The sequence below is a fragment of the Rhincodon typus genome, chromosome 11, assembly GCF_021869965.1.
Source record: "Rhincodon typus isolate 14 chromosome 11, sRhiTyp1.1, whole genome shotgun sequence".
NCBI lineage: Eukaryota > Metazoa > Chordata > Chondrichthyes > Orectolobiformes > Rhincodontidae > Rhincodon > Rhincodon typus.
The window spans coordinates 36739640-36750923 of record NC_063342.1 but is presented as its reverse complement, the minus strand read 5'-3'; positions in this window follow the sequence as shown (position 1 = coordinate 36750923).

Sequence of the window (11284 nt, the reverse complement as noted above, 5' to 3'; positions counted from 1 at the left end):
AGACGGAATCATTGACAGCAACCTTCAGCCAAAAGTATCCAGTAAATGTTTTATGTCAGCCTCCTCCCAAGGTCCCTGACATCACAAATCATGTCAACCATAAGACATCGAGTGTATTATATTAAAATGCACACAATTAAGAAGAAGCTGAAGGCATTGCATGCTGCAAAGACTATGAAGCCTAATGATATCCTGCTTATAGTACTGAAGACTTATGTTCCAAAACTAGCCATTCTCCTAGCCAAGTTGTTCCAAGCCGTTACTGTGACAATAGTAACATTAACCAGATAATGTGGAATATTACACAGATATGTTCTATTCAGGGAAAGCAGGACAAATTCAACTCAGTTACTGCTCCATCAGTTTACTCCCAATCATCAAAAAGGTGATGAAAGTTGTCATTGGCAGTGCTTTGAGTGGTGCTGGCGTAGTTCACCAATGATCAGTTTGTAACGACCAGTCTGTTCCGCTGCCTTACATCATTACAGCCTTATGCAATCATAAATTTAGGAGCTGTACACAAGAGATGAGATGATAGTGACTGCAGGTAACATCATGTTGCATCAAGGAACTATAGTAAAATTGAAGTCATTGGGAATCAGGGGAAAACTTTCAACTGATTAGGGTCATACCTAACAACATGGAAGATGATTGTGGTTTTTGAAGGGCTATCATCTCAGTGCTGGACATCATTGCAGGACTTTGTTATAATATCCTGGCCCAACCATCTTTAATTGTTTCATCAATAACCTTCCCTCCAATATAGATATTTTTGGTCAACCTGTTTAGGGGCTTTATGGCACATCCCTAGAGCAGATGGGACTTGAGTATGACTTCCTGCTCAGAGGTAGAGACATGACCACAATGCTACAAGTGTTGTCCCTCCAATATAAGGCTTGAAGTGAAGAAGTTCATTGATGATTGTGAGTTTGTAAGCCTTCAGATAATGAAGCATTGCATGTTCACATATAGCAAGACCTGGACAACATTCAGGTTTGTGCTAAGAGATTAAAAAAGTTTCAGGCCACTGAAACCACTTCCAACAAGACAAAATCTAACCATCACTTCCTGACATTCAATGAGATAGTTGTCACTGAATATCCCACAATCAACAACATCCTGGAGGTTTACTGTTCAGACCAGAAACTGAACTTAACCAGTCATATAAAATACAATTACTTCAATAGCAGGTCAGAGGTGGAAATTCTACAAGTTTGTCCACCATCTACATCAACAAAACCTCACCGATAATCAGACCACCGATCACTGATGAGTTGTCTGGTGAAGGAAAATTCAGAAATCTTAAGAAAAAGTCAACTCAATAGGGCAGGTAGCAATTTCAGTAAAGACAAGCAGAATATGACAAGAATGGAATGAGAGTTTAACAGTGATAGTGAATCAACAGGTAAAGTCCCATACAAAGATTAGCACTTAAAAAAAATTAAAGGCATTTCATCTGAATACACAAAGTGTTCATGACAAGATTGATGAATTTAGGGCTCAAATACATGAAAATGGGTTGAACACATCACCTTGGCATGGGGCTGGATTTAGTGGTGGTGTCTGGTATCCATCCAGTTTGGCGCAAGCCTACTTCAGTGTACAATGAGACCCAGCACCACATCTAGTCAGCATTGGTCAATTAATTGTGGGGTTAGGTTGGTAAAATCAGCTTGTGCCACTGGGGAGGATGCAGAGTGCAAAGGGCTGGGGTCCTCTCCATGGGCCAAAACATATTTGAAAAAGCAGGAGCCTTTTGTAACATGTAAAGCATTCTTCATTTGTCTGGCAGAGGGTCCCCGTGGCATTAATTGAATGTTAGTGGAGGCAGGAAGAGGCCCTTAATTAGCCTTTCAGTTTCTCAACTGGACTCTGCACAGGAGAGTCATCTTCTATGTTAATCAGCTACTATCACTTTCTCCATGAAGAAGGTCTCTTGGTCCTCAGTAGTATCCAGTTTTTGGACACTTGCAGACAGGGTGGTCATTTTGACCTGTCTCCTTACTGCAGGTCAAAATCTATTTCTGCTCTAACAATCCACCTGAAATGTGCAGCTATCAGCAGTACTGCTGATCACAATTGACATTGACATGGAGTCTTCCTGTCATAATGCAGGCAAGAAGCAATGGCGAGAGGATTGCCTTCTTCTCCTTGTGGCTGTTGCCTACCTGGTGCATTAGTATATCTCTGATTTACAAACTAGACTGAGTCAGAATCACTGGGCTTGTCCAGGAAAATTGTCTGTCCACTCAAATAAGAAGTCTGTTTCATTTGTGAAGTTCAACCTATCTAATGAAGTGGTGGCGTAAGGTTTTCTTTAGACTGCAAACATTCTGACAAGGCTTCATCCTGCTCTCCTTCATGATCACTTCTGTCAAGGTTCCCTGTTGGCAATTATGCATGAGGTGTTGTAAATCATTTCTAAAAGTGTTGTGGTTCCCCTTACTCCTGGTTGTACAATTCAACTTTGCCTGGTCCATACTGAGGTCCCACCTTAAACTGAAATAGGAGTCAAAGACGCTAGTTACATGGTTGAATTGTAATTTCTTCTGCTATGCCTTGCATGGTGAGAATAGCATCTGAACTGCCATCAGTTGCATATATTGTGCTGACCTGGTCTTTGGCTTTATATTCAGACCTAAAGTAGCACAGTATTTGCAAATTAATGGTGCCAGTTTAACCAATACGATGGTACAGTTAGGGCCTTCGATGTGTTCTAAAGGATCTGGTAAAGGTAAAGCTTTTTCCATCCTTGGTATATTGCTATGTGGGCTATGGTGACCAAAATACCTCATTTGTCTCCCATGTTTTCTCAGCTTTTGCACGGGCTTCTCCTTTGCATGGCCTCTTGTATCCCTCTGTGTAAAAATGTTTAATCTGCCATAACTCATTATTCACCGTGGCTGATTGATTTCCTTGTTGCTTGCCGTGACCTTTCTCCCATGCTTTTTCTGCCTTTGCACAAGCTTTCCCTCCTCACACAAAAACAGAAGTTGCTGGAAAAGCTCAGTAGGTCTGGCAGCCTCTGTGAAGAAAAATGAGAGAACATTCTGAGGAGGGGTCAGTGGACCTGAAACATTAACTCTGATTTTAATTCGCAGATGCTGCCAGACCTGCTGAGTTTTTCCAGCAACTTCTGTTTTTGTTCCTGATTTACAGCATCCGCAGTTCTTTCGGTTTTCCCTCACCACAGTTTGATGACTAGGTGGACTTTGAAATCCAGTATTCATTATTTCCTTTTTACTGCTGAGCTTCTCTTCAGATCTTTCTGTTACATCTAGAATCAGAACACTGAGATGGCTTTCCTTCACCCGAAATATCCTGCTATCTCTGGCATCAGTTCAGGCTTGTGCCTAGTTCCACGGAGATGGTCACTGTCTGGCATGACGGTGCCTCTCCCAACAAGTAGCCCACTCATAAAAGAGATATCCTGCCAAGCAGGTCCAAGTGAAAAAAGAAACACATCACCATGGAGTTAAGAATTCCTCCCTGTAATCCCCCCCACAAAAACAACCACAATCGCTACTTCAAACAAACTCTCTTGGAAATCTTGCCCAAGTAAACCTGTGGCTAAAATGAATGACTTTGCCATTGTATCTACTGAACCTCATACAACCAGCATGTCTAAAGATATTACTGCAAGTCCACTTCAAAGCTGTTCTGACCGAAATTGTGTGTATCCTCAGTAGAGTTACACTGACGTGCATAAATACGATTGCACTGTCATTCCAGCAGTAAATTCACTGCTGAAGAGAAACAAACTCAGCTTTGGTCAAGATAACATAATTGCACATGTATCCAGCAGAGGGAGCAGACTGTAGCAAAAATGCTAACAGGTTAGCTTTCAACACAATTAGGAAAGAGGATTATAAGGGTTCTCCACTGTTTAAGTCACAACCCAGTTGCACGTGCAAAACATTGCCACTGACTATATGATTGATTAACCTCCCATTAAGGGAACCTTTGTCCTACATTCTGGATCTATGGCTTCCCACCCCAGCAGGTTCCAACTTCACCATCAAAATCACTCCCCTTTTCCCACTCTACCCCTCAAGCAAAGCCCCTTGCACTTACTCTCAATTGGTTGCTCCATTCACCCCTCTTTCAGCCAACCTTAGCCCAAGATTAACTACCTTCCCTCCTCTACATATATTTTTTTCATTTGTTTAAGAGATGCAAGCATTGCTGGCAAGGTCAGAACTTATTAGCATCTATAATTGCCCTTGGCAGTGTGGTGGTGAGCTGCATTCTTGAACTTTTGCAGTCCATAAGTGTTGGTAAACCCACAGGACTGAGAGGAAGACAGTTCCAGGAATTTGAACCAGTAGCTGTGAAGGAATGGTGATATAGTTCAAAGTCAGAATGATTTAGGTCTTAGAGAGGAATTTCCAAGTGGTGGTTTGATCAAGCATCTATTGTTCCTGTTCTTCAAATTAGTGAAGATCACAGGTTTGAAAATGCTTTCGAAGGAACTTTGGCAAATTACTATTGTGCGTCTTGTGGATGATATATATTGCAACCACCTTGCCTGGGTGGGTGCAAATTTAGGGTGTTGAACAGGGTATATGCCAAGCAGACCACTTGTCCTGGATAGTATTGAGTTTCTTAAGAGTTGTTGAAGCTGCACCCACCCAAGCAAGTGGTACGTATCCGATCACACTCTATCCCTGTGCCTTGTAGATGGCAGAAAAACACTGGTTGGTCAAGAGATGAGAGGTGCTTGCCACAGAATACAATAATTAATCTGTTCTTATAACCTTGGTATTTATGTTGCTGATCCTGATAAGTTTCTGATCAACAGACCTTCAGGACTTAGACAGTTCAATCAATCACATTGCTCCAGAGCCAGTCTTTGTTATCCATATCTTTGCACAGAATGAGCAGCACCTTCTGTGCAGGAAAAGACAGGAGGGTGGTGTTTATGTGAAATGAGCAGCCAATGGAAGTAGTTGAGGCAGGTACAATTCCAACATTTAAAAGGCATTTGACAGGTACATGAATAGGAAAGAAAAACTCAGTTCTGAGGAAGGGTCACCGGACCTGAAACGTTAACTCTGTTTTTTCCTTCACAGATGCTGCCAGACCTGCTGAGCTTTTCCAGCAACTTTGTTTTTGTTCCTGATTTACAGCATCTGCAGCTCTTTTGGTTTTTATTTTATATGAATAGGAAATGTTTGGAGGGAAATGGGCCAAAGGTAGGAAAATGGGACTAGTTCAGTTTAGTAGACCTGATTGGTATAGACAAGTTGGAAGAGAAAGTCTGTTTCCTTGCATATAATTCTATGACTACGAAAATCATTATTTTTCACATAAGGATGCTTATTGACTCCTGTAATTGGTACTTCTGATGAACTTGGTTGCTGGTCAGAGAATGTGCTGGGAAATTTCCAGCTGAGATCATTGCACAGTATCACATTAGATTTTATTCATCCTGTAATCATCCAGAAGCTATGTCTCTTTTGTAAACAGACAGAAAAATATTTTATTTCATGCTCAACAGCACTAAAAATAGTGCACTGATATGATTAGCACCATTTAGATAAGAATGCATTGATCTTAAAAAGAAGTTAGATCTCCACATTAATAATTAAACAGTACAGAAATAGGTTAGAATCTTTAGAATTGTATAGAAATTGTAAGTATTTGATCTTTATCCAGCTCAATTCACATTTTAATTCAGTGTTTTAAAAGATGTACCCAAGCTACCTTAATGAGTCAGACATTAAGAACACCATCCAGGGTGGAACTGAGCCATTCAGTCCCAGAGAATGCTGATTCAATCTCTGATTCTTAAATGGACTTGATACCAGTAGAGGTGTTGTAGCTGGCACAATCAAAGAGAAAGACCATGGACTAAATCTTACAATATTTTGGCAAAGTGTTGTTTTGGTTGATCTTCATGAAGAGTTTCTCTCACGGCCTGAGATCAATTTTCTCATGTACTTGTCTCAAACTCAACTCATTAACTACTTGCTACATCCCTATAGGTCCACACTGGTCCAATGTTAACCCGATTCTCCCACTTGCTGTGGTCAGAAGTACTGACATACACCCGCACCCCTGACACAGGCATGACCTGGAACTCCAGCTGCATTGGCAGTCCAGAGATGCCCCTCATGATCAATGTGGTAGCACAGCTGTCAAAAACCAATGCTTATCACGGCACAGCTAAGACATATCTGCCACCTCTCGCGCATGCCCCTGCACCCCACACTTATCACTGTTTAAGCACCAGGTCACGCATTATACTTGCCCCTGGCCACATCCCATCTTACAACCCCCTCAGAATCACTGTTACTGTTTCGCCAATGCCCATCATAGCTCTGCATCTTATCATTGTTAAATACGGGGCCATCACATGAGTGATCTCAAAAGATTAATTTTTATTTGCAATCACAAAAAGTGAACAGAAATCAAACAAATAGAAGTTACTTTTGCCTCTCTGAACAGAAATAAACTATTTAAATGTCGAACACCAAGAATTTTACAGTCAATAAGTGATCATTGCACCCAGACCTCATCTTCTGGAAGGTGGTCAGTGAGGTCCTGTCTGACTTGTGGTGCCTGACCCACTGAGCTCTATCACGCACAAGGTGATGTTGCTCTTGTTCAATGTCCTCACCTTCCTTCTAATCCGCTAAACAAAGGGGGGCCCAGACAGAAAGGCGCCGGGTCCTACTGCACAAAGAAACTAACATTAGCATGACATCCAAATGATTGACTCTGAGGTTGTTGACTTACTCACCAAGCTGGCTTGTTATTTTCAGACGTTTCATCACCATGCTAGGTGACATCATCAGTGGAGCCTCCGATGAAGCGATATTCTGCTTGGAATTTATGCTGTCTGGTCCGTTATGGTGAGTACTGTCATTTCCCATTTTGATCTGTATGGGTTTGTATAGGGGGTCCAATTCTATATGTTTGTTGATTGAAGCATGGGTGGAGAACCATGCCTCTATGAATTCCCATGTGTGTCTATGTTTGGCTTGGGGTCCTATGGTTACTTTGTCCCAGTTAAATTGATGGCCTTCATTGTCTGAATGTACCAATATTAAGGACAGTTCTTCGTGATTGACTCTGTTTCAAACTATTAAGTCAGTCTCCCTGATTGGCCAGAGCTATAGAAAGTTCCAGAAAACCATCTAAAAAGGTATAAAAATAGAGTTCATGTACAGACCAATCTCTCTTGGACTCTCTTCGACCTTCTGAGGAGACCTGTATGGCAAAAGCTGAGACACACTGACTGTCCTGAGAGAAGGAGGAAGAGCAAAAGCAACTTCACAATCCCACAGAGGGAGAGAGAGAGAGAGACAGTTGCACAAATCTACAAGAGACTTGAGAAGTCTTGTAAGTTTAAGGGGCCTAATAGGATTAGAGATAGAGATAGCAAGAACTGCAGACGCTGGAGTCAGAGACATCACAGTGTGGAGCTGGAGGAACACAGCAGGCCTGGCAGCATCAAAGGAGCAGGAAAGTTGACATTTTGGGTAGGGACTCTTCTTCAGAAATGGGGTGGGGAAAGGGAGCTGGGAAATAAATAGAGAGAGCAGGGGTGGGGCTGGGAAAGTAGTTGGGATGGTGATAGATGAGTGCAAGTGGGGAGTGGTGGGGATTGGTCAGTGGGATGGGTGGGATGAGTAGGTGCAGAAGTGCAGGAAATGCAAGAGATCAGTTGTGTGCATTTTCGATCACCGGAGGGGGAAAGTTATGGTCCTTGAAATAGGACAACATCTGGGATGTGTAGGAGTAGAACGTCTTGGGAGCAGATGCGGCGGAGGAAGAGGAATTGGGAGTATGGAATCGCATTCTTACAGGAAGGTGGGTGAGAGGAGGTGTAGTATAGGTAGCTGTGGGAATCGGTGGGCTTGAAATAAATGTCAGTTTCGAGGCGGTCACCAGAGATGAAGACGGAGAGGTCCAGGAAGGAGAGGGAGGTATTGGAGATGGTCCAGGTGCATTTGAGGTTGGGTTGACAGGTGTTAGTAAAGTGAATGAACTGTTCAAACTCCTCGTGGGAGCACGAGGCGGCGTCGATACAGTCATCAATGTAGCGGAGGAAGAGGGACTGTTCCACATATCCTACGAAGAGGCATGGCCCATGGCCACCCCCTTAATCTGTAGGAAGTGGGAGGAGTTGAAGGAGAAGTTGTTCAGGGTAAGGGTGCGTTCGGTTAAGTGGATGAGGGTGTTGGTGGAGGGGGACTGGTTGGGCCTGTGGGAGAGGAAGAAGTGGAGGGCTTTTAGACCATCGCGTAGGGGATACAAGTGTACAGGAATTGGATGTCCATAGTGAAGGTGAGGTGGTGGGGGCCAGGGAATTAGAAGTCTTGGAGGAGGTGGAGGGCATGGTTGGTGTCCTGGATGTAGGTGGGGCATTCCTGGACCAGGGGGTAAAAAACAGAGTCCAGTTAAGTGGAGATGAGTTCAATGGGGCAGGAGCAGGCAGAGACAATGGTTTGGCCAGGGCAGTCGGGTCTGTGGATTTGGGAAGGAGATAGATACGAGCGGTGTTGGGTTTGAGGAACGATGAGGTCGAAGGCTGTGGGTGGGACGTCACCTGAGGTGATGAGGTGATGAGGTTGTGGATGGTCTGGGAGAGGATGTTTTGGTAGTCAGCGGTGGGGTCATGATCAAGGGGATGGTAGGAGGAGGTGTCAGAGAGTTGGCGCCTGGCCTCGGTGATGTAAAGGTCAGTGCACCACTACTGCCCCCCACCCCCTCCTTATCTGCAGGTTTGATGTCGCGACAGCAGTTGGAAATGAAGAGGTCGAGGGAGGGTTGGAGGGCATGGGGTGGTGTCCAGGAGATGGGGTGTGTTGGTGTTGGGAGAAGGGGTCTATAGAGGGTGGGTTAGACTCACAGTTAGAGAAATAGGCATGGAGATGGAGGCAGCGGGAAAAGTGTTTGACATCCAAACATGAACGGAATTCATTGATGTATGGGCGGAGGGGAATGAAGGTGAGTCCTTTACTGAGGACTGACTGTTCATCCTCAGTGAGGGGGAGTCTGGGGGAATGGTGAAGACCTGCAGGGCTGGGGCCTGGAGCAAGGTGTAGAGTGGGTAGTGGAGCTGGAGCTGGGTGTGGACGTGGAGTTAGTGTCGTCGTTGGCATCGTATTTTTATGTACTAAAAGCTATTGTAACTTGTTTCCTAATAAAGTTGGGATTATTTTGTATTGGTGCCTACTTGTGTTCAAAGTGATTTAATCTCTTCAGTATTGTGGGACACCTGGGCAAATTCATTCATAACATTCTGGTTGGACCTGTCTTAAGTTGTTTTAAGGAGTAATTAGACAATAGCAACAACAAAGGTGACAAAACCAGCCGTGGCTGGATCCAGCAATCTTGCTCGAAATGACCCTGTGTGGGGAGTGGAAGAAAACAGAACTAGTCCTTATCAATGTGAGCATTCAGCATTCACATCACTCACAAATAGTGGTTTAACATATTCCTCCATACAGTGAGGCATAGGCCATTCTGACAAGGACGGTCATGGAATGACTCAAACTTGGCACTTTGCCATTAGACCTTATTATGATGAATGCACCAGCAGTTGAGTTGCAAAGAGATAGTAAGAAAGTAAAAGTGCTGACTGAGTAGTGAGATCTTCCCCACGCAGTCACACATCACTCATGAAATTGCATCATTGCAAGTCAGAGAATCTTGTATTATATAGATAACACAGTATGGACTGGAGGAACACAGCAGACCAGGAAGCGTCAGAGGAATGGGAAAGTCCCGACCTGAAACATCAACTTTTCTGCTCTGATGCTGCTTTGTCTGCTGTGTTCCTCCAGCTCCACACTGTGTTATCTCTGATTCCAGCATTGGCAGTTCTTACTATCTTGTATTATACTTACAGTTCAGGTGGAGTGTGAATAGTTCTGTACCCCTGCGTACCAAGTCCAGATTTCAAATTTAAAACTTGCCTGCTTGAATCAAACAAGGAGGAAAAATCAGGAAAGCTATTGCACCCCTCCTCATCTGGTAATAATAGAGGTCACAGTCTCAGAATGAGGAGTTGGTAACTGAGTACTGGAAAAAGGATATTTTTTTTTCACTCAAAGCATTGTGAATCTTGGGAATTCTATGCAGATGGTGGTGGATGTTCTATTGTCAAATATAGTTAAGGCTGAAATAGTCAGAATTTTGTTCTCTCCAGGCATCAAGAAATATGAGATTTGGGCAGAAATAGAGGTTAAGGCAATAATGAGCCATGATTGCATGGAATGACAGAACAGGCTGGTGGAGCCATACAGTTTGTTCCTGCTTCTATGTTTTATATTCTTTAACACAAAAATGTCCCAAAGTGCTTCATCAGTTAATAATCAGGTAAATAACAAAGTTGAGCTAAATAGAGCGGTTTTAGAGATTACAGCTAGGCGGGTTTTATGGAAAGATTTAAAGAATTACCAGAGTGACAAAGAGGAAAGCTTAATGGAAAAAATTTCAGAGCATAAGATGTAAGTGGTTGAAGACACAGCCATGAATAATGGAGCAATAGTAAAGAAAGCATAGGAATGCAAATAATGATAAGCGCAGGGACTGGAGAGACATGTCACAGATTTGTTTTCTTAACCAGTTTAGGGATTTTGGTGATCATTCTGGTGATTATTCTGGTGCTTTCAGGAGACTCTGTGGCTGCTGGTGGGTACTGGCTAACAGAGGTCACAATTCTAAATTTCACAGTGTCAATATGGCTGAATGCCACCTGATATTTTAATGCAAATCATTTCATAAATTCATATTTACTCACCATTTTAGGCTATAATGTAAAATTCCCATCCATCCTAATTCTATCCTACCATTCTGAATCTTTACATATGAGCAGATATCCTTTGATGTTTGTCAATTGCATGAACAAAGAGCACATGTAATACTGAGAGTACAATTTGCTTCTTTACATGTCTAATTCTAATTCAAGAGAAAGAAAGACTTGCCCTTTTAAAGATTATTCAATTAGACCTGTCCTAAACTGTATTACTTCATCTGGTGACAAATTTTACCATGGCAGCATGTAGTGTTAATCATCAAGTTAATGAAGATCTTTTAAAGTATCCCGTGAAACATCTATGGAATCCTTGTTGAGTGATGAAATTCTACAATGCACCATCCATTAGAATCATTACAATACCTAATGACTGTGGTGCTCAACTACATCAAGTGAATCATTAGTTATATGAGCATAATTTCAAAGATTGTCTCATTTGCATAATAAGTGGACTGACATAACTATTTATATATGCTAGAAGGAATTTCTAGATGTAAAGAGAATACCATGTAA